The sequence below is a fragment of the Aegilops tauschii genome, chromosome 7, assembly GCF_002575655.3.
Source record: "Aegilops tauschii subsp. strangulata cultivar AL8/78 chromosome 7, Aet v6.0, whole genome shotgun sequence".
In the NCBI taxonomy this organism is placed as follows: domain Eukaryota; kingdom Viridiplantae; phylum Streptophyta; class Magnoliopsida; order Poales; family Poaceae; genus Aegilops; species Aegilops tauschii.
In genome coordinates, this window is record NC_053041.3 from 524,542,672 (window position 1) to 524,565,424 (window position 22,753).

Sequence of the window (22,753 nt, forward strand, 5' to 3'; positions counted from 1 at the left end):
TTGTTGAGGCTAATGTTCTGAGTCATAAGCATCAGTTGGTGATGGTACCCCCATTGTTCTGATTCTAGTGTTGTATGTCTTGGTTCCGAACTTGCTAATTACTTGGCTAAAAAACTGATTGTTTTGATTGGGGTGTAAGTGTGCTTGCATGCGCCTGGGGTGGGGATTGCCGTTGATAGAAATTGGGTTCTCATGTGGTGCCTCAACACCCGACAATATTTGTTGGATGATGACTACAGGAATAGTCTCAGAGTCTGAGCAAAAATCATCCGCTTCTTCCATGACAATTCTAGTAGGAATATTTGTCATCTTTTCCACTCTAACTTGCACCACCAAACATGCCCTAGAACTTTTAACCCGGTCTCAAACCAACAGTTTGCCAAAACTCCGAACAACATTGCCAATTTCATTCATACATCTGCGATCAAATGGGAAACCCACTAAGAGGAGCCAGACTTCTCTGTTTAGGGTAAACTTGCGTCGGTTCCTACCCTCATTATGTTTTTGAAAAATGAGATGCACATCTCCAAAACAGAGCTGAGGTTAACTAGATCGTCTCTATCCAAAATACAATCAAGTTGGATGTAGGCCTGACCAAATGGGCATCTCGAAATCTCGAAGAAACCCATACACTTGACATCATGTAAGAACTCAGTGAGTACGTCACAGGTGTTGTTCCCATCGACCGGTAGATCCGACATTGGGACAATTGTGGCAACGATAAACTGTTCGTGTGTCAGCTGAACTGGCTAAGCCACCACACGAACCCTAGCGGAACGATTCTCCGCCTCAATGCAGTGACGATTAGCAGGGATAAATGGCATTCGATCAAAGGGGAAGGTAGCCATGGCTATTGAGAAGCAACGAAGGGGACACGTAAGGCGGGCTCGGGGGGCTACTGTTGGTGGGAGAGGAAGACGATGGAATAACAGCATTAGCTGGGCGAGGGATATGGGAATTAGCTAAGTAAGTCAACTTGACCGGTCTGCTCTTATTGCCCAAATTTGGATGGATCGTAAACGCACAATTAGAGGTTTGATTAGGGGGATTATCATATTGTGTCGCCTGATGGAAAGCTGGAGGGTTCTGCCGGGCCTAGAGGCAATCGTGGGCCACATGGTCCCATCCCTTGCAAGAGTGGCATTCAGTTTTGTTGTTGCAGTCGGGCTGGAGGTGATCTATGAGAAGACATCCGGTTCAATAAGACTTTCGGGGCCCATGCTCCGTTAGCGAGGCCCGAGCAACTATTATTGACATTTCAAAAACCCGACGATCCCGCCTTCGAGTTAGTGAATCTTGAATTGCCATGATTGCGTTGATAAGCCTGATTATCGCCTGAGGGATGAACGATTTGAACAATAGGCTGATGAATTGGATCATGGGAGGTAATCTGCTAGGTGGAGTGGTTGTAATTCCTCGGTTCGGAAACATCTTGGGCATAAGATTTCTTATGACCACGAACAATGTGCGCCAGTTCATACTCTTGCTCCTGATGATAGAGCGCAAATTCCTTCTCCGAATTTGGACCTCCCTTCCCACAAAATAAGAATCTAGGTTGAAAAGTTGGGACGAGATATTACTGTCGGTGTCAAAACCGGCGGATCTCGGGTAGGGGGTCCCGATCTGTGCAACTAGGATCGATGGTAACAGGAGACGGGGGACACGATGTTTACCCAGGTTCGGGCTGAGGGAGTCCTAGACTAAGGGGTCCTCGGGCGTCCGACCTGTTATTCATTGGGCCGGACTGATGGGCTGTGAAGATACGAAGGCCGAAGACTATACCTATGTCCGGATTGGACTCTCCTTGGCATAGAATGCAAGCTAGGCGACCAACTATGAAGATTCCCTCTTATGTAACCGACTCCATGTAACCCTAGATCTCTCCGGTGTCTATATAAACTGGAGAGCATAGTCCGGATAGGGACATATTCATTACCATATACTCATAGGCTAGACTTCTAGGGTTTAGCCATTACAATCTCGTGGTAGATGAACTCTTGTAACACTCATATTCATCAAGATCAATCAAGCAGAAAGTAGGGTATTACCTCCATAGAGAGGGCCCGAACCTGGGTAAACTCGTGTCCCCTGTCTCCTGTTACCATCGATCCTAGACGCACAGTTCGGGACCCCCTACCCGAGATCCGCCGGTTTTGACACCGACACGGGCCCTCTCTATGGAGGTAATACCCTACTTCCTGCTTGATTGATCTTGATGAATATGAGTATTACAAGAGTTGATCTACCACGAGATCGTAATGGCTAAACCCTAGAAGTCTAGCATGTATGACTATGGTAATGAGTATATCCTTTCCGGACTAACCCCTCCGGTTTATATAGACACCGGGGGGGTCTAGGGTTACATGGAGTCGGTTACATAAGAAGGAATCTTCATAGTTGGTCGCCAAGCTTGCCTTCCACGCCAAGTAGTGTCCTATCCGGACACGGGTACAGTCTTCGGCCTTCGTGTCTTCACAGCCCATCAGTCCGGCCCATGGATAACGGGCCGGACGCCCGAGGACCCCTTAATCCAGGACTCCCTCAATTACCCCCGTTTACAGTGGCAAAACCTAATTCGTTAGAGGAAACTGAGAACTTTAGGGACCAATTTTGAAGGTGACTCACTTTGAAAAGGGAGGCACGACCACCAAAACATGAAAGCAGGATCGTACCTACAGATTCATAGGACAATTTGATCTTGGATTTGGAGAATTCAGCAACCAGGAAGAATTGGTGAAGACCTTTTCCTTCCTCATAGTTGACCGGTGGGTTGAACTTCTCGTGGATCTCCCATTCGAATAGATGTCCCTTTCGAATTCCAGGTCTACGAACAACATTTTGGGCGACGGTATCTGGTCGGCGTAATTGCAGTGACATGACGCCGGTATGGTGGTCGCGGTGTCCACAATTGCTCTACTTTCTAGGCGTGAAACAAAGGTTCAAAAAATTAGGGTGGGGTGGGGTAGGGGTATGTTGTTTTTGTCCAGTTGGAATTTAGAATACATAACATCACAATTCACGGGCATTTCTTATTCTTGCACCTAGCATCATCACAGAGCATGTGGAGGTGTGTCTCCGATATATCGCACGGGATTCGGTCGATGCTGGTCTTTGATGGATCTGTTTGGATCCAATCTTTGTTCGTTTACATTTTTGTGTTTCCAGGTTGGATCCTTCTGATCTACGCTTCTCTTCATAGTTGACGGGTGTTGTTTTGGTGCACTGTTTCTGTGGGATATTAGCATCACGACTTTCCGACTTTTTACTACAATACGTTTCTCTTCATAGGTGACGGGTGTTGTTTTGGTGCACTCGTCCCGTGGAATATTAGCATGACGACTTTCTGAATTTTTACTACAATAAAGTTTGACCAACATGTGAGTGAGGGGTGATGACGGTGGCGCACCTTCGGCTTGCCCTAGTGTTTGCCGTGATCGATAGAACTTCTATGTTTTCTGTACTACCATTACAGATGATAAATAGACGGGAAGCTTTTCCCTTTTTTAAACACAGTACAGATGCAAACGCTTATATAACACGCATACACTCACTTCTATGAACGTACACAAGCACATCCTATCCCTATGAGCACTTCCCAGGACCGGGCCGAAACATCATCTTGAGATCGATGAAGTCGCCATAGACACCTTCGTAGTTGACAGGAACATCCCCCCATTGAACAGAGAACGCCAGAATTCCTGAAATAAATCCTGGAAAATGCAAGCACTAGTGTCAAGCCAATGACTTGAACTCTAGTGGGTTGGGGGATAACAGTGTTCCTCTAACCAGCCAACCACAAGTTGGTTCGCACAAAAAAAATCCTCACAAAAAACTTATTATATATATTTTGGACTACCAGTGTGGTATACGGATTTTTTGAACTTGGTTCATGTACAACATCTGATTTGGTGACATGGTAGGGTCACTACTAGAGAAATGCTTATACACAGGAGCTCAGTAGTAGCGCTTTTTATAAGAAAGCGCTGCTGCTAAATAACGGCAGCGCTTGTCACTAAAGAGCCCTGCTACTATTCATGTAGCAGTAGCGCTTTTGTTATAAAAAATGCTACTACTATAGTTGCCAACGGTTGCATGGAAGCGTAGGTATACTAGTAGTGCTCTTAATTAAAAAGCGCTACTGCTACCATACATAGCAGTAGCGCTGTCCCCTGACGAGCGCTACTGCTAAATAGCAGTAGCGGTTATTTCTAAAGAGCGCTACTACTACGCTTACCTTATCCACACCCGGTGCCCCGCGCGCGTCCCTCACTCCCTCACACACTCTCACTCGCCGCACGTCGCTTGCCGTCGCCGCCGACGCCCCTAAGGTATCTGCCTCCCACCTCCTCTCGCCTCCCTCCCCTCCCTCCCTGCCTCATCCTCCTCTCGCCGCCCTCCTCTCTCCCTCCTCCCACGGGCCTCCTCTCTGTCCACCGGCGACCCCCTCTGATCCTCCTCCTCCCTCTCCGGCGGCCCCTCCTCCCTCTCCTACTCTCTCCTCCTCCTCCCTCCTCCTCCTCCCTCCTCCTTCCCCTCCTCCTCCTCCCTCCTCCTTCCTCCTCCTCATGGCCTCCTCCCACCTCCTCCCCCCTTTCTGTAAATAGGTTTTAGTTTTTGTTAAATGTAGGTTTTTTCTTTTAGTAAATGTAGGTTTTTAGTATATTTTGTTTTTAGAAAATTTGAATAAGTAATTTGAAAAGAATAAGTAAATGTAGGTCTTTTGAATAGAATAGGAAATTTTTAGAAATTTTGAATAAGTAAAATTGAATAGAATAAAATATGAAATTGAAAAAATAAGTGAATGTAGGTATTTTGAATAGAATAGGAAATTTTTAGAAATTTTGAATAAGTAAATTTGAATAGAATAAAATATGAAATTGAAAAAATAAGTAAATGCAGGTCTTTTGAATAGAATAGGAAATTTTTGGAAAATGTGAATAAGTAAATTTGAATAGAATAGGAAATTATAAGTAAATTTGAATAGAATAATTAAATGTAGCTTATGGAGTTTCACTAAGTCCTAAGATGAGGATAATAATGTTTTTGTTTATATTTTGTTTTTGCAGAAATCAAGGAGCCCCTGCATCATCCCCGCTGCTGCCCCCGTCACCGACCCCCTCCGACCTCGATCGAGGTGAGACCAGCCACCCCATGTTGTTAATTTAATTTAGGTATTTTAGGTGTTTAATCTTAGAATAATGTAGTATGAACCCTAGTTATGATCGAATCATGTTCAAAATGTAGGTTTTTAATTAGGTGTAGTTAATAGAATTTAGGTGTTTTAGGTGTCACATTTGTTGTTATTTTTTAGTTAAAGCAATTATTCCCGCATAGACGTCGACGATGCCTATTCCGCATCCTCGTCGTCGACTCGGTGGTGGACGCCTGCTTGATCAGAGGAGCCATGTCCGGGACTGGGCTCCGTCGGGCTGGTACTGGGAGGTGCTACCTTCCAGGGGGTGCAGCTTGGTGAGGAGCCAGCCCGTCGTTGACCCGAACCTTCTTTGGTGGCGGTCGCGTGGGCCAGTGACGGTGCGGAGGCTTGACGACCCCACGGAGGTGGTACGTCACCGTGTCAGCGAGGAGGACGAGCACGTCCGTCGCTACATGGTTGCGTTGGAGGGCAGGTTCTCCAATACCTGGCAGGTTCTTCAGGGATCTCACTGGAGCTATGATCCTGTGATGGTTCCTTCTCTTTGGGTGTCCACCGCCCGCGCCGATACCCATCGTTCGCTAGGATTTTAGCTGTATTAGTGATGTTATATGTATGATACTATTCGAGATGTGTTAGTGATAATATTCAACGATGTACGGATGAAAGAGATGATTTAGTTTTTCTTATTGAATGAATGCTAATTTGAATACTAATTTATTTTATGATTTGGTTTTGCTTATTGAATGCTCAAATTGGAAAACTACTCCATCAAGTTTGAATGCTCATATGATGTAGATATAAACATGTATATCTTGTGTTTCTCAAATAGGATATGTGCTTGCCCAAGTGGCTGGCCATGTTTGCAGGTTACACCTCCTATAGTGGCCTATGTTTTGCCTGAGTGTTGATTAATTTCCATTCCGACAAATTTCACGCGCTCAATATGTCCTTTTTTAGCAAAGGCCATGCCGCATTTTTCCGTGAATTCTGGCATGACTTGTGCTAGAATATGTAGAAAAATAATTAAACGACATTTCGGGTTGACTTTACGTCTGTCGAGGCTCCATTACGGAAGGTCGAAAAATCAGTGAGGGAGTGTATCCACCATATATGAGAGAGGACGAAGAAGCCCGACTGTTGTCATGGGGGTCGTTTCTCCTTCTTCTCCGGGTGCTACACCTTTGTTAGGCACCAGGGGAAGGAGGAGTAACGACCATCACCGATGGTCGCAAATGTCAGAGAGGAATCAACGAGTCTCCACCACATATGAGAGGACGAAAAATCAGCGAGGGAGTGTATCCACCATATATGAGAGAGGACAAAGAAGCCCGACAGTTGTCGTGGGGGTCGTTTCTCCTTCTTCTCCGGGTGCTAGACCTTTGTTATGCACTAGGGGAAGGAGGAGTAACGACCATCACCAACGGTCGCAAATGTCAGAGAGGAATCAGTGAGTGAGAGTCTCCACCACATATGAGAGGACGAAAAATCAGTGAGGGAGTGTATCCACCATATATGAGAAAGGACGAAGAAGCCCAACTGTTGTCGTGGGGGTCGTTTCTCCTTCTTCTCCGGGTGCTAGACCTTTGTTATGCACTAGGGGAAGGAGGAGTAACAACCATCACCGACGGTCGCAAATGTCAGAGAGGAATCAGTGAGTGAGAGTCTCCACCACATATGAGAGGACGAAAAATCCCGACTGTTGTCGTGGGGGTCGCTTCTCCTTCGTTCCCGTGTGCTAGACATTTTGGTGTAATTCACTCGGGGACGAAAGGAGGAGCAATCATCACCAACGGTCGAATGTATACACCACACGAGTTGAGAGTTTTCAAGAAAAAGACTCGGCAGACCGATAGTCAATCCGTGATGAATAATAATGATCTAATTTAGTTTTTGTAGTACATATATTGAATTGTACAAGTTTAATCTTTGAATTATGAACCTAGGAAATGTCGTTATCGGACGACGAAAGTCTCCCGGGGGAGTGTGACTGGTGCAACGACGACCGGGGTCTGTGCGACAGGCCTCACCTGGACGAAGGTCGGCGCTTGAGCATTAAGCTCTAGGAGACCTTCGATGTTGAAACGGTACGCAACGATGACAAGTGTTTTTTTCATAATTAAGCTTGACTTCAAGTATTTCAATGTGTAATTTTCATCTTTTACAATTCGAGTAGCTTATCCCATGCCATGCAAGAGGCTATGTCTTGGAGAGGATGGATTTTGAAGACCATGAAAATTTCAAAACAAAGAAAATTCACCAAAGGACCCATCATGGTATGGATTTTGAAGTAAATCTGTACAATTCTGAGAGCGTAACCCATTTTGGTTGCACAAATTGGGAAGCACTTTGCAAGATGTATGGTTTTTATGAGGGTATGCTTGTCACCATGGATCTTGGTGATCCTGACATCGACCAAGACAACATGGACATTTGGGTCCTTGCTGATACGCTTCCAGTTCTACCGCTATGTGAGTTTCTCAAATATAGTTATTAACTAATTTATATTGTTTATTTCAAAATAGTTGACAGCTTATTTCCATTGACAGCTTATTTTCATTCTTCAAACAATGTGCGGAAGATGGTAGACAGAACCTACTACACCGATGCCACTGAGTTAACTTATCAGGAGAAAAATCATCTGATCGCATTTTGTACTGATCTTGAGAGTTACAATATCTATTAAACTCCTCCACATTATGGTCAATATGTGCCACTAGTGCACGTGTTGAACTACGGTAACATCCATGGAGATGCCATGGAATTTTTTTTTACTATTACGACATCCATGCTTCTTTTGCATAAATTCTGTTAAAACTTAACTACATTGCTAACTACGAAGTTATTACTATGTTTTTCAACAGAAAATCCTGAAGGATTGTGTGCCTCATCTGATGTATCAGAATGGTCGCCTTGATGTTTTGAACATACGGCCAGGTCATCCTACGAATCACACCTGTCCATAACAGATTTTTAATACCAGTGAAGACATGAAAATCAAAGAATGGAAAAAATGTATGGACAGTCATAAGGAGGTACTTGGAAGCAACATTGTGCGAAAGGCAAGAATTGGAGACAGGATAACCACCGTTCTCCATAATGGAGAGTCAGGGCCTATCTTGTTTTATGCTATTTTACCTAAGAGAAGGTAGTAGGTCCTAGCTAATAATACTCATGATCCTGTGCTAAGAGCAACTAAGTAGGATTGGTTAGATGACTATGATGATGATGTGGTATCGAGTAGAAGTTGTATGATCGATGATGATGAGTATGACTTGTTATTATGATACCAATGATGAGTTATTTATTATTATGATCGATGATGCATGATGCTAAGTTGTTATACGAGCATGATGAGTTATTATATATATATATATCAGTAGGTGAAATGAACATGGATTCAATTCAAGTGGAGGCAACATGTGGTGCACATCGAAAGTACTACTAATCCAAACTAGATCAAGTTTGGATTAGAGTAGTGTCGGTGTCAAAACCGGCGGATCTCGGGTAGGGGGTCCTGAACTGTGCGTCTGAGGTCGATGGTAACAGGAGACGGGGGACACAATGTTTACCCAGGTTTGGGCCCTCTCTATTGAGGTAATACCCTACTTCCTGCTTGATTGATCTTGATGATATGAGTATTACAAGAGTTGATCTACCACTAGATCGTAATGGCTAAACCCTAAAAGTCTAGCCTGTATGACTACGATAATGAGTCTCCCCCTCCGGACTAAGTACTCCGGTTTATATAGACACCGGGATGATCTAGGGTTACATAAGGTCGGTTACAGAGAAAGGAATCTACATATTTGATCGCCAAGCTTGCCTTCCACACCAAGGAAAGTCCCATCCAGACACGGGTAGAGTCTTCGGTCTTCGTATCTTCACAGCCCATCAGTCCAGCCCATGGCTAACAGGCCGGATGCCCGAGGACCCCTTAGTCCAGGACTCCCTCAGTAGCCGCCGAACCAGTCTTCAATGACGAGATGTTCGGCGCACAGATTGTCTTCGGCATTGCAAGGCGGGTTCCTCCACCGATGACTTCCAAGTAATGTATTCGGCCTTCCATTTAATGTCGTACCCCTCGGCTTCTGTGTATCAACAACTTCAGCTTCCACGTGTCGAGCGAATGCGGGAGGTCAGGGTATTTTTGCACATAATACCCCGTCCACGTGAGAGATAGTGTCTATTTAAAGAGATTGGATCTCAGTTCCATTTGGCATCTCGCGGAAGAATTCTCAAAGATTGCTAGGAAATACCACTCCAACATGTCTAGCATTCCCAGCTCCTCCTCCCATCCCTGCGGCCGAGAAAAAGGCAAGTGGGAGAAGTGCTCTGTATCCCACAGTCAGCTGGTGAAGTTGCAAGCACGGGGATTTCTCCCTCCTGCGGATCTGGTCCCTGTTCGAGCAGGGCTGGCCTCCTTCAACGACAAAACCCAGGCGGAGGATTTCCAATTCATCCGTTCCTCCGAGGGCTTCTGGAATACTATGGCCTCCAGCTGCACAACTTCACTCCGGCCTCCATCCTGCACATTGCGGGTTATGTCGCTTTATGCGAACTATTTCTGGGTTGTGAGGCCCATTTTGAACTGTGGAGAAAGCTATTCTGCCTTGTCCCGCGTAACCACGAGGAATCAATATTTGAAGTGGGCGGAGCCGAAATATGGCGCATCTCCGATACCGGATACCTGTCCGGCGCACCAAGGAAGGCATTCGAAGAATGGCCTTCCGAATGGTTTTATATCGAGGACGTCGCACTTCCCGACCCAGTTCGGAAGGGTCTTCCCGAGTTCGCAAGCATTTCGTTGAAGAAACGCCACAGCTGGCGCCCTCGGAGTCTTGAAGAGGATGATAGTGTGGAAGTTCGTCAACTCATGAGCAAGATGAAGACGCTCGCCCAGTCCGGATTAACAATAGTCAAGGTAATGGCGACCTCCATAGTATGAGGGGTTCAGCCACTCCAATACAGAGGGCTTCCGATGTGGCACTATAATGGGGAGGATGAGGCCTCCCGCTGCGGCCGGAAAGGTCCGGATACCCCCGCCGCTCTGGCCAAGATATTGGCCGAGCTGTTTAAAGGGGAGGAAGAGGAATTTCTTCATATCAAGCGCCGAGATGGGTACCCTATGTATGACCCTCCTAGCTGGGTAAATCCTAACCCCTCTGCTTTTACTCATTCCACTCCCCAAGTCATCTTTAATGAATTCTTAATCCGCTTATTCATAACAGCACTGGCGAAAGATCTCCGAGGGGCTTCACAGCCCCGCCCCATAGCCAGAGGACCACAACCGGGGGCTTGATCCTGGGTTTGAAGAGGATCCGGATATATTCGTGGTACTCGCGGAAGGGGTGTTTTACCAGGCGAGCTACGATGGCACGGAAGTGGCCATTATCGCCGACTATCCCGGTCTTCTTCCTGCTTCTCACGGAAGTCATCAGGAGACATCTCCCCCAAAAGAGTTTCCCCGTTCTGCCTCACCCACCGCATTGTCTCATGCTCCAAAGGGGAGACGTTCGGCATGTCATTCTACCCCAGGGGCGACTTCAAAGAGAGCGGCCCCCACACCAGGCAAGGCCTCTTAAAGGAAGGCAGGTGAAGACACGGCCGGGCCTTCATCGAAGAGGTACGGATTTGAAAATATGCTTTTAGTAGTCGCATCCAACTGTGACTTTTATGTTTGTCCTGTATCAGGAAAAGAGTTCGCCGGACTATGTCCGGGGATCCGGCCAGCCGTACTCCCAACAACCGGGATGTACATCCTGCCGGAGAGGCGGAGGCCGATATGGGAGTAACGCCGGACTGTCCTTCGGCCGAGGGTTCGGAAGATATGTCCGTCACCAACTCGAAAGTAGAGAGTGCCATGAATCGGCGCCGAAGGGCTGTTTTACAAGACCCCAAGTTCTCAGAAGAGGAATTTAACGCCTTCAGCTCGGCTGACGCATACATCCGAGCTGCTCGAGATGGGCTTGCCAGAGCCACAGAGCGGCATTTAAAAGATGTGCATGTAAGTTTTCTTTGTCCGAATATGATAGCCATATACCCGTAGCCCCCGAGACTTGAAGCAGTTGATACAACTGATTTAAGGATCATAGTATAATCAGGTTCTCACTGAGAAGAGCGACCTTCTAGCTCAAGAGCTAGAAAAGTGTCGGACATAGCTAACTACTGTTACTGCCAACCTGGAAAAGTCCAAGAAGGCGTCCTCTGGTAAGATTTCCTCTCATCTAGAAATAATATATATACCAGCTGTGCTAAACACTATGGCCGGTCTCGTGACAGGATCGTCAGATCAACTGGAGGAGAAACTGAAAGCCGCTCAAGCGGGCGAGAAAGAGGCGAAAAGGCTACACGCCGCAGGCGAGCGTATTCTGACCCGAGTGAGAGAGGAGAAAAACAAACTCCAGGATTCGAACACTAAACTGGGCGAAGAACAGAAAGAAGTGCGAGCCCAGCTAGCCGACTCTGCGAAGGAGAATAAAAAGCTGCGAGGCGGCATATTCAGTATGTGGCCGAATTTACCTTATAACAGTATGGAGATAAAAGTACCTGATATAGCTATGCTTGTAGGTATGCTGACGGGCCGTGCTGAAGAGGAGGCGTTCGGATCGTCGGGCGAATTGCTTCAAGGGCTATTTCAAATGCACGAGCAAGCTCGACAGGTAATGCAGAGTGTTGCCAAGGCCTTGTGGCCCTCCGCTTCCCCTCCAGGAAGGATGGAGGAGCTTGTAGAGCTATTCAAGGGAGCACGGCGGCGTTTCCGACTATGGAAAATATCTGCCTGTCGGGAAGGTGCACGAGAGGCCTGGGCTATGGTAAAAACTCGGTATACCAAGCTTGATCCGAATCGCATAGCCCGGGTCCGACCTCTAGGGTCGGACGGGAAGGAGGTTCCCGTCATTTGGTATATAACCAAGTGGAAGTAGCCGCCAAGTATTCCCAACAGGATTGTAAATTAGACTATCTGCTGGACGGTATAGAACAGGAAATTTTTGAGTCCTAGGTGACTATGTACTTTCCTTGATATGTTCAACTCTAGCTGGATTGCAAAATGATAGTCATGGCAGACCTTTTCGCTTCGACCTCTCGACCCGAAGGTGCGGAGTACTTCCGAATACCTGAGCGGCAAAATAAACCAGGGTATGCGTGGAAACCAGGCGTAGGGGTCATAGTTGCTTAAACAGACAAGTTGTATCCGACTAGTTATGTTATATTACATTACGATTGTAAGAAACATCTTCCAGAGAGAATAGTTCCGTTAAGGGTTCCTTTCTCTGGGTGTGCATGCATTAGTGTGCATGTCCGAACTGTGATGGAAAAATCATAGTGTATATAACTTCTGGGGGTTCCCAATGGAGTGAATGCAAAAACATCTTTAATTCACCGACCGAATATTCCCTTAAGAACGCTAGATTTTGGCTTCACCCAGTCTGAGGTACACATCCGGATGACCCGGCAGTAACAATCGCAGAGGTGCTCCCTTTATGCCCTAGCTGAACTAACGGGAACGTAGGGCATAAGCACAGGAGCCAGGCAACCCAGCTTGGCCAAAACTTAAGTCATATCGATGCATATAATGCCAAAGAAAAGGTACATCTGGAAAAAACGCATATGTGAAGAGCTTGAGGCTCGAGAAATAATAATAACAAGCTTCTGTCCGAGAAGCCCCCAGGTATAATAGGCGTACATATTTGAAGATGTATACGTCAGAGGTGCGCGGTATAGCCGCACAAGAGCTTTAAAGTGAAAAAAAAGAGAAACGAAAAAAGAGAGAAAAAATAATGGAAACCGCAGGGGGGAAGGAGACGAACAAAGAGTTCGGCGCTAGGCATACAATCTTCGGAGTCTTGCCGCGTTCCATGGGTTCAGCTCTAGGCGATTGTCTGATGCATCACGCAGGCGGTACGCTCCTCCGGTGAGAACTTCCTCGATGATGAAGGGACCCTCCCATTTGGGCTTGAGTTTGTCTGTTTTCTTTTCCGGCAAGCGTAGAACGAGTTCGCCAACGTTGTAAGTCTTGGCCCGTACTTCTCTGCTTTGATACCTTCGAGCCTGCTGTTCGTAAAATGCTGAACGGGTTTTGCGACGTCGCGCTCCTCCTCCGGGGCATCTAAGCTGTCCTGCCGATCAAGCTCGGCCTCTCTCTCTTCATACATGCGCACTCGAGGTGAGTCGTGAATAATGTCACAGGGCAACACGGCCTCTGCGCCATACACCATGAAGAAAGGTGTGTATCTGGTAGTGCGGTTGGGCGTGGTCCCCAGCCCCCAGAGTACGGAGTCAATGTCCTCAACCCAGTGCTTGTCTTATTCTTTCAAAGAACGCACTAGTTTGAGCTTGATGCCGCTTATAATGAGACAATTGGCTCATTCGACTTGACCGTTTGTTTGCGGGTGGTAGACAGAGGTGTAATCGAGCTTAATGCCAAGATTAGCTCACCAGGTTTTCACCTCGTCGGCTGTGAAATTGGAGCCGTTGTCGGTGATGATGCTATGTGGAACACCATAACGGTGTACAACACCGGATATGAATTCTATCACCGGCCCGGACTCGGCCGTTTTAACTGGTTTGGCCTCTATCCACTTAGTGAAATGATCCACCATGACCAGCAGATATTTTTTTATGGCTTCCCACTTTAAGGGGTCCAACCATATCCAGTCCCCAGATCACGAAAGGCCAAGTAATGGGGATTGTTTGTAGGGAAGTTGGGGGCATATGGATTTGGTTGGTGAAGAGTTGGCATCCGACGCAACGTTGGACAAGGTCCTGAGCATCTGCTCGGGCCGTCGGCCAATAAAACCCTGTACGGAAGGCCTAGCTAACAAGGGCCCGAGTGATACGTCTCCAACGGATCTATAATTTATGAAGTATTCATGCTATTATATTATCTGTTTTGGACGTTAATGGGCTTTACTAAGCACTTCTATATGATTTTTGGGACTAACCTATTAACCCAGACCCCAGTGCCAGTTCCGGTTTTTTCCCTTGTTTCAGTGTTTCGTAGAAAAGGAATATCAAACGGAGTCCAAACGGAATGAAACCTTCGGGAAAGTTATTTTTGGATTGGAAGCAATCCAGGGGACTTGGAGTGCACGTCAGGGAATCAACGAGGAGGGCACGAGGCAGGGGGGCACGCCCTCCACCCTCGTTGGCCCCTCGTGGCTCCCCTGACGTATTTCTTCCTCCTATATATACCAATATACCCTAAAACCATCGAGGAACAGAAGAGATCGGGAGTTCCGCCGCCGCAAGCCTCTGTAGCCACCAAAAACCAATCGGGGCCCTGTTCCGGCACCCTGCCAGAGTGGGGATCCCTCGCCGGTGGCCATCTTCATCATCCCGGCGCTCTCCATGACGAGGAGGGAGTAGTTCACCCTTGGGGCTGAGGGTATGTACCAGTAGCTATGTGTTTGATCTCCCTCTCTCTCTCGTGTTCTTGAGATGACACGATCTTGATGTATCGCGAGCTTTGCTATTATAGTTGGATGTTATGATGTTGCTCCCCCTCTACTCTCTTGTAATGGATTGAGTTTTCCCTTTGAAGTTATCTTGTCGGATTGAGTCTTTAAGGATTTGAGAACACTTGATGTATGTCTTGCCGTGCTTATCTGTGGTGACAATGGGATATCACGTGATCCACTTGATGTATGTTTTGGTGATCAACTTGCGGGTTCCGCCCATGAACCTATGCATAGGGGTTGGCACATGTTTTCGTCTTGACTCTCCGATAGAAACTTTGGGGCACTCTTTGAAGTACTTTGTGTTGGTTGAATAGATGAACCTCAGATTGTGTGATGCATATCGTATAATCATACCCACGGATACTTGAGGTGACATTGGAGTATCTAGGCGACATTAGGGTTTTGGTTGATTTGTGTCTTAAGGTGTTATTCTAGTACGAACTCTACGATAGATTGATCCGAAAGAACAACTTTGAGGTGGTTTCGTACCGTACCATAATCTCTTCGTTTGTTCTCCGCTATTAGTGACTTTGGAGTGACTCTTTGCTGCATGTTGAGGGATAGTTATATGATCCGATTATGTTATTATTGTTGAGAGAACTTGCATTAGTGAAAGTATGAACCCTAGGATTTGTTTCCTAGCATTGCAATACCGTTTACGCTCACTTTTATCATTAGTTACCTTGCTGTTTTTATATTTTCAGATTACAAAAACCTATATCTACCATCCATATTGCACTTGTATCACCATCTCTTCGCCGAACTAGTGCACCTATACAATTTACCATTGTGTTGGGTGTGTTGGGGACACAAGAGACTCTTTGTTATTTGGTTGTGGGGCTGTTTGAGAGAGACCATCTTCATCCTACGCCTCCCACGGATTGATAAACCTTAGGTCATCCACTTGAGGGAAATTTTCTACTGTCCTACAAACCTCTGCACTTGGAGGCCCAACAACGTCTACAAGAAGAACGTTGTGTAGTAGACATCAAGCTCTTTTCTGGCGCCGTTGCCGGGGAGGCTAGGTAAGCGGCACTCACACCCCGTCAATCAAGCTCTTTTCTGGCGCCGTTGCCGGGGAGGTGAGTGCTTGAATGTATATCTCTAGATCTTGCAATCGAATCTTTTCGTTTCTTGTTTTATCACTAGTTTAGTTTATAACAGAAAACTACAAAAAATGGAATTAAGATTGCCTCATATGCTTCATCTTTTTAATGTCTTTCGTGAAAATGATGGGAAGGAAAATTGTGCTCAAGTACTAGAAGAAGAATTACATAGAATTCTTGGCATAAAATATGTGAATGATGAGCATGATTGCAATGTTAATAGTATGAATTCTTTGAATACCCATGATGCTAATGATATGCAAAGCCACAAGCTTGGGGAAGCTATGTTTGATGAAGTTGATATTTTTATCCCCCAAGTTTCAATGAGCAAATTTATTGTGATGAAAGCATGCCTCCTATTTATGATTATTATATTGATGAAAGTGGATTTGGAGAGGTCATGACTTTATTTAGTGATGAATCCACTATTTCGGAAGAGGTTCCAATTGATTATGAGAACAAAGTTGCTATATATGATGATTATTGTGATGACTTGTATGCTATTAAGAATAATGATAACCTTGAAACTTGTCATTATGATTTTAATTTTCAATTGGATTATGCTTCACATGATAGTTATTTTGTTAAGTTTGCTCATACTACTATTCATGAGAAGAATTTTGCTTATGTAGAGAGTAATAAAATTTCTATGCTTGTAGATAATGAAAAGAATGCTTTATGTGCTGGTTATATTGTTGAATTCATTCATGATGCTATTGAAAGTTATTATGAGGGAGGAATATATGCTTGTAGGAATTGCAATAATATCAAGTTTCCTCTCTATGTGCTTAAAGTCTTAAAGTTATGCTTGTTTTGCCTTTCTATGCTAGTTGATTATTGTTCCCATAAATTTTTTGTTCACAAAATCCCTATGCATAGGAAGTGGGTTAGACTTAAATGTGCTAGTCATATTCTTCATGATGCTCCCTTTGTGTTTCAATTCTTATCTTTTATGCGAGCATCATTGAAATCATCATGCCTAGCTAGGGGCGTTAAACGATAGCGCTTGTTGGGAGGCAACCCAATTTTATTTTAGTTCTTTGTCTTTTGCTCCTGTTTAGTAATAAATAATCTATCTAGCCTCTGGTTAGATATGATTTTGTGTTTTAATTTGTGTTTGTGCCAAGTAGAACCTTTGGGAAGACTTGGGTGAAGTCTTTATGATCATGCTGTAAAAAATAGAAACTTTAGCGCTCACAAGATTAGCTGAAATTTTTTACTGGAGAGTGCTCTTAGGTTGATTCTTTTTGCAGATTATTAATAGACAAATTCCCCAGTTCCACCAATTTATTTCAGAATTTTTGGAGTTCCAAAAGTATACGTTTAATACAGATTACTACAGACTGTTCTGTTTTTGACAGATTCTGTTTTTCGTGTGTTGTTTGCTTATTTTGATGAATCTATGGCTAGTAAAATAGTTTATAAACCATAGAGAATTTGGAATACAGTAGGTTTAACACCAATACAAATAAAGAATGAGTTCAATACAGCACTTTGAAGTAGTGTTTTCTTTTCTTTTGCTAACGGAGCTTACGAGTTTTCGGTTGAGTTTTGTGTTGTGAAGTTTTCAAGTTTTGGGTAAAGAATCGATGGGCTATGGAATAAGGAGTGGTAAGAGCCTAAGCTTGGGGATGCCCAAGGCACCCCATGGAAATATTTAAGGACAACCAAAAGCCTAAGCTTGGGGATGCCCCAGAGGCATCCCCTCTTTCGTCTTCGTTCATCGGTAACATTACTTGGAGCTATATTTTTATTCACCACATGATATGTGTTTTGCTTGGAGCGTCATTTTCTTTTGTTAGTATTTGATTGCTGTTATTTAGAATAATGTTTTGCATCTTTATTTTCAATAAAAATGTCAAGGATAGCCTTTACCATGCTTATTTTGCAAGTATACATGTTGCTGTTTCAAAACAGAAAGTTTACCGTTGTTGCAAAAATTCCCTAGAAAAGTCAGAATATGATAAAATGTTGAACCTTTTTGCATATTACACACTCATAAATTTTCTACAGTATGGTAGAATTTCATAATGTTTGGAGTTAGGGAAGTACGATGAAGCTTGCATTCTTTACAGGCTGTACTGTTTAGGCAGATTGCTGTTATGTTTGCATTGGTTGCATATTTTTGCTTGTTTAATGATTCTATTTGAGGATAGGAGTATTAAATATGCAGAGGCATTTAGTATGCAATGTTGAAAATAATTTTAGTGATTTGCTACAGTAAAGTTGTAATGCCCCAAGACCGACGCTCCAGACGCCTTCCATGTTCTTCGTTGCCATCGTGTGTTTTATTTTGTTGTTGTTGCATTTCATCATGTCATCATACGCATTGCATCCGCATGTTTTCATAAAACTTGCATTCGCTTGTCGTTGCCGTTTCTCCCTTTGCCTTCATCACCTTCCCTCGGACCGCTTTGCCTTCGTTGGCCGTCCAGACCAATCGGGTTTTCGCTTCCCTCTTGGCCGTGAAGGCCTAACCCCCCTTTGCGTGCGTGTCCGAAACTTCCCGGACCCAACTCGAGCAGTCATGACCGTTGGATCCGGATCATCCCCAAACATCTATAAAACATCTCCGTTTTCTTATTTGGACTCCCTAGTCTATTTATTCGCGTCCGTCCGATTGCGATCGGAGGGACGAGGTAGCCCCTAACTTAATCCGTGATGTATATATTCATCCACCCCTAGTCCATTTTGGCAAACCCTAAAAATCCTCTCCCTTGTCCGGTCGCGCCGCCGCCACTAGCGCCACTCTGTGCGATTCAACCGTAGCCAACCAGCTCCAGCCACTTCTCGCCATCGATCCATCCTGCATCCACCTAGCTTCTGCCGCCAACCAACCAGCGCCATGCCCCGCTTCCTTTCTCCTCCTCCCTGTCTCGCCCGGTGCCCGATCTGCATCGCGCCCCTACCTTCGTTCCCGGCTGTAGCCAGCCTCCCCGAGCTCCTAGCGCCAGCACGCCTCCTGTGCACCTTGTCCTCCTCTCGATCTGGAGCTCCCGGGCGAGTGCTCCTCCACCATCGTGCAACGCCGACAACCACGGGCACAACCACCAGAACCAGGCCACCTTCCCTGCCCTCCTCTCTCTTCGTCGCTCCCTCTCCGTCTCTGCTCTCTCTCTATTCCCTTCGCAGGTCGACGCCGGCGGCTATCTCCGCCGCCCTTGCCCGTTCCGGCCGGATCCCGCCGGTTGGGCCCCGTCCCCGACCACCGGTGCCCTTGCCGGAGACCACCTGCGCCGCCCGCTGCGTCCTCTGCTTCCAGCGAGCCATGCCCGATCGTTCCCCCTTGTTGACCCGGTCCAGCGCCAGCGTGGACGAGCGCCACTCGCCCGCGCGAGGCCACCTCCCCTTCGCCTGTTGACCGCGGCCCAGCTCCCACCTCCTCCGATCTGGGCTGAGCCCATGGGTGAGCAGCCCCTCCAGCGCCTCTCCTGTACACTATCGGGCCAGCCAGATTCGGCCCGCGTACGTTTTTTTCTGCTATGGACGATTTTCCTAATAATCCAGAAAACTGCATATTTACAGATTACCCATCCATGTTCATGCATATAATAACTAATTAACCATGCATCATATGTAAATAATTTATATATGCAAAATGCTTAGAATTTTGCCTAGTTTCATAATATACCACTTTCATCCATGTTAAAAATGTTTAAATTGTTGTTTGCTTAAATTTGCTCAAATGCCATACTAAAATGCTTTATTTCATAACTAAATAACCGTAGCTCGGTTTTAAATAAACTTTATATGTAAATGGGGTGGAAAAATGTATAGAATAACTTGGTTCACTTTATTTTGATGCTTAACAACTTTAAAATATGGTTTTAGGCAGAACAGTACCAAATCTAAAATATGCACATGAGGATTTACCGGAATTGTTGTTTTTTGTTCCGGCCTCATTTAAACTTGCCTAGATAGGTAGTTTTCTTATGCCTCACCTCTTGCAATGTTAATCAACATTTAATATTGTTGGGTACATAACCGAGAGAGAACTAAATAATCGTATGTGGTGTTTCATCAATATGCAACTCGTTACATATTGAGCTCCACTTAACTTGTAGTATTGTTTGTTGCACTTTGCCATGCCATGCCTCATTAAACCGGACATGCATCATATTTTCTTGCGCATCATGCCATGTTTATGTGATGGTTGTTTACTATGTCGTTTGCTTCTTTTCCGGGTGTACTTCTTCTCGATAGTTCCGGTTACGTTGCGATTGTGAGGATCCCTTCGACTACGCCTGTTTGTCTTCCTCATGGACTCGTTCTTCTTCCTAGCGGGATTTCAGTCAAGATGACCATTACCATCGATATCACTTCTATCTTTGCTTGCTAGTTGTTCGCTCTATTGCTATGTCGTGCTACCTACCACTTGTTTATCATGCCTCCCATATTGCCATGTCAAGCCTCTAACCCACCTTCCTAGCAAACCGTTGTTTGGCTATGTTACCGCTTTGCTCAGCCCCTCTTATAGCATTGCTAGTTGCAGGTGAAGATGAAGTTTGGTCCATGCTGGAACATGGATATGTTGGGATATCACAATATCTCTTATTTAATTAATGCATCTATATACTTGGTAAAGGGTGGAAGGCTCGGTCTTATGCCTGGTGTTTTGTTCCACTCTTGCCGCCCTAGTTTCCATCATATCGGTATTATGTTCCTTGATTTTGCGTCCCTAACACGGTGAGGGGTATGGGACCCTCTTGACAGTTCGCTTTGAATAAAACTCCTCCAGCAAGGCCCAACATTGGTTTTCCATTTGCCTACCACCTATTCCCTTCCCTTGGGGTCTGCAGCCCCGAGGGTCATCTTTATTTTAACCCCCCCCCCCAGGGCCAATGCTCCTCTGGGTGTTGGTCCGAAACGAGCAGACTGCGGGGCCACCTCGGGGAAACTTGAGGGCTGGTTTTACTCGTGGGATGTCTCATCCGGTGTGCCCTGAGAACGAGATATGTGCAGCTCCTATCGGGATTTGTCGGCACATTTGGGTGGTCTTGCTGGTTTTGTTTTACCATTGTCGAAATGTCTTGTGCACCGGGATCCCGAGTTTGATCGGAAATACCACGATGGAGGATTGTCTCCGCGGACCATGAGCTTATAATGGGTTAAGTTGGGACACCCTTGCAGGGTATAAACTTTCGAGAGCCGTGCCCGTGGTTATGTGGCAGATGGGAATTTGTTAATGTCCGGTTGTAGAGAACTTGACACTTAACTTAATTAAAAATGCATCAACCGCGTGTGTAGCCATGATGGTTTCTTTTTGGCGGAGTCCGGGAAGTGAACACGGTTCTTGGGTTATGTTTGAACATAAGTAGTTTCAGGATCACTTCTTGATCACTTCTAGCTTCTCGACCGTTGCGTTGCCTCTCTTCTCGCTCTTATTTGCGTATGTTAGCCACCATAATTGCTTAGTGCTTGCTGCAACTCCACCTCATTACCCCATGCTACCCATAAGCTTAAATAGTCTTGATCTTGCGGGTTTTGAGATTGCTGAGTCCTTGTGACTCACAGATACTATCAAAACAGTTGCAGGTGCCGATGATGCCAGTGCAGGTGATGCTATCGAATTCAAGAGGGAGTTCGACATGGACCTTGGTCGTTACTATGTTTCGTTTCCCGTTGATCAGTAGTGGAGCCCAGTTGGGACGATCGGGGATCTAGTAGTTGGGTTATCTTCCTTTTCATTTGTTTGTCCGTAATCGGACTATGTGTGTACTCTGATTGATGTATGAATTATATGTTCACTGTGTGAAGTGGCGATTGTAAGCCTACTCTTTATCCCATTCTTGTTCATTACATGGGATTGTGTGAAGATGACCCTTCTTGCGACAAAACCACCATGAGGTTATGCCTCTAAGTCGTGCCACAACACGTGGGAGATATAGCCGCATCGTGGGTGTTACAAGAGTATGATAAGGTTTTTGCATTGGTTTATACTAACTTATCTCACGAGTTCTTGTTGAGTTTGGTGTGGATGAAGCTTTCGAGATTTAGGAAACCGTGATATGAGAGGAATTAAGGAGACACAAAAGCTCAAGCTTGGGGATGCCCAAGGCACCCCAAGATAATATTTCAAGAAGTCTCAAGCATCTAAGCTTGGGGATGCCCCGGTAGGCATCCCACCTTTCTTCTTCAACAATTATCGATTAGTATCGGTTGATCCTAAGTTTTTGCTTCTTCACGTGATGTTTGCTATCCTTGAAATGTCATTTTGTTTTGCTTTGCTTGCTGTTTGAATAAAATACCAAGATCTAAAATTCTTAGATGAGAGAGAGAGTCTTCACATAGCTACATAATAATTTAACTACTCATTGATCTTCACTTATATCTTTTTGGAGTAGTTTGTCATTTACTCGTGTGCTTCACTTATATCCTATGAGTAAATAGTTGAATGATTTGAATATCATAAATCTGAAATTATACATGTTTCATATGCTTATCCCATGGGGAGTAATGACTTATAAGAAGTAGAGGTGGTAAATTTATTGAAGGTTAGCAAACATTGTATTGGTCACTTGAACAATTCATGAAAAATTATTGAAGGAAGAGAGATTTCACATATAAATATACTATCTTGGACATCTTTTGTAATTGTGAGCACTCATTAAAATATGACATGCTAAAAGGTTGACGTTGGACAAGGAAGACAACATAATAGGTTATGTTTTCTTATATCCGAAATAAAGTTTGTTGTCAGGGATCGCCCAACACGTTGAGCTTACCTTTCCCCCTCATGCTAGCCAAATTCTTTGCACCAAGTAGAGATACTACTTGTGCTTTCAAACATCCCTCAAACCAATATTGCCATGAGAGTCCACCATACCTACCTATGGATTGAGTAAGATCCTTCAAGTAAGTTGTCATCAGTGCATGCAATAAAAATTGCTCTCTAAATATGTATGATCTTTTAGTGTGAAGAAAATAACCTTTATACGATCATTGTGATATGGAAGAAATAAAAGCGACGGACTGCATAATAAAGGTCCCTATCACAAGTGGCAATATAAAGTGACGTTCCCTCGCATTAAGAT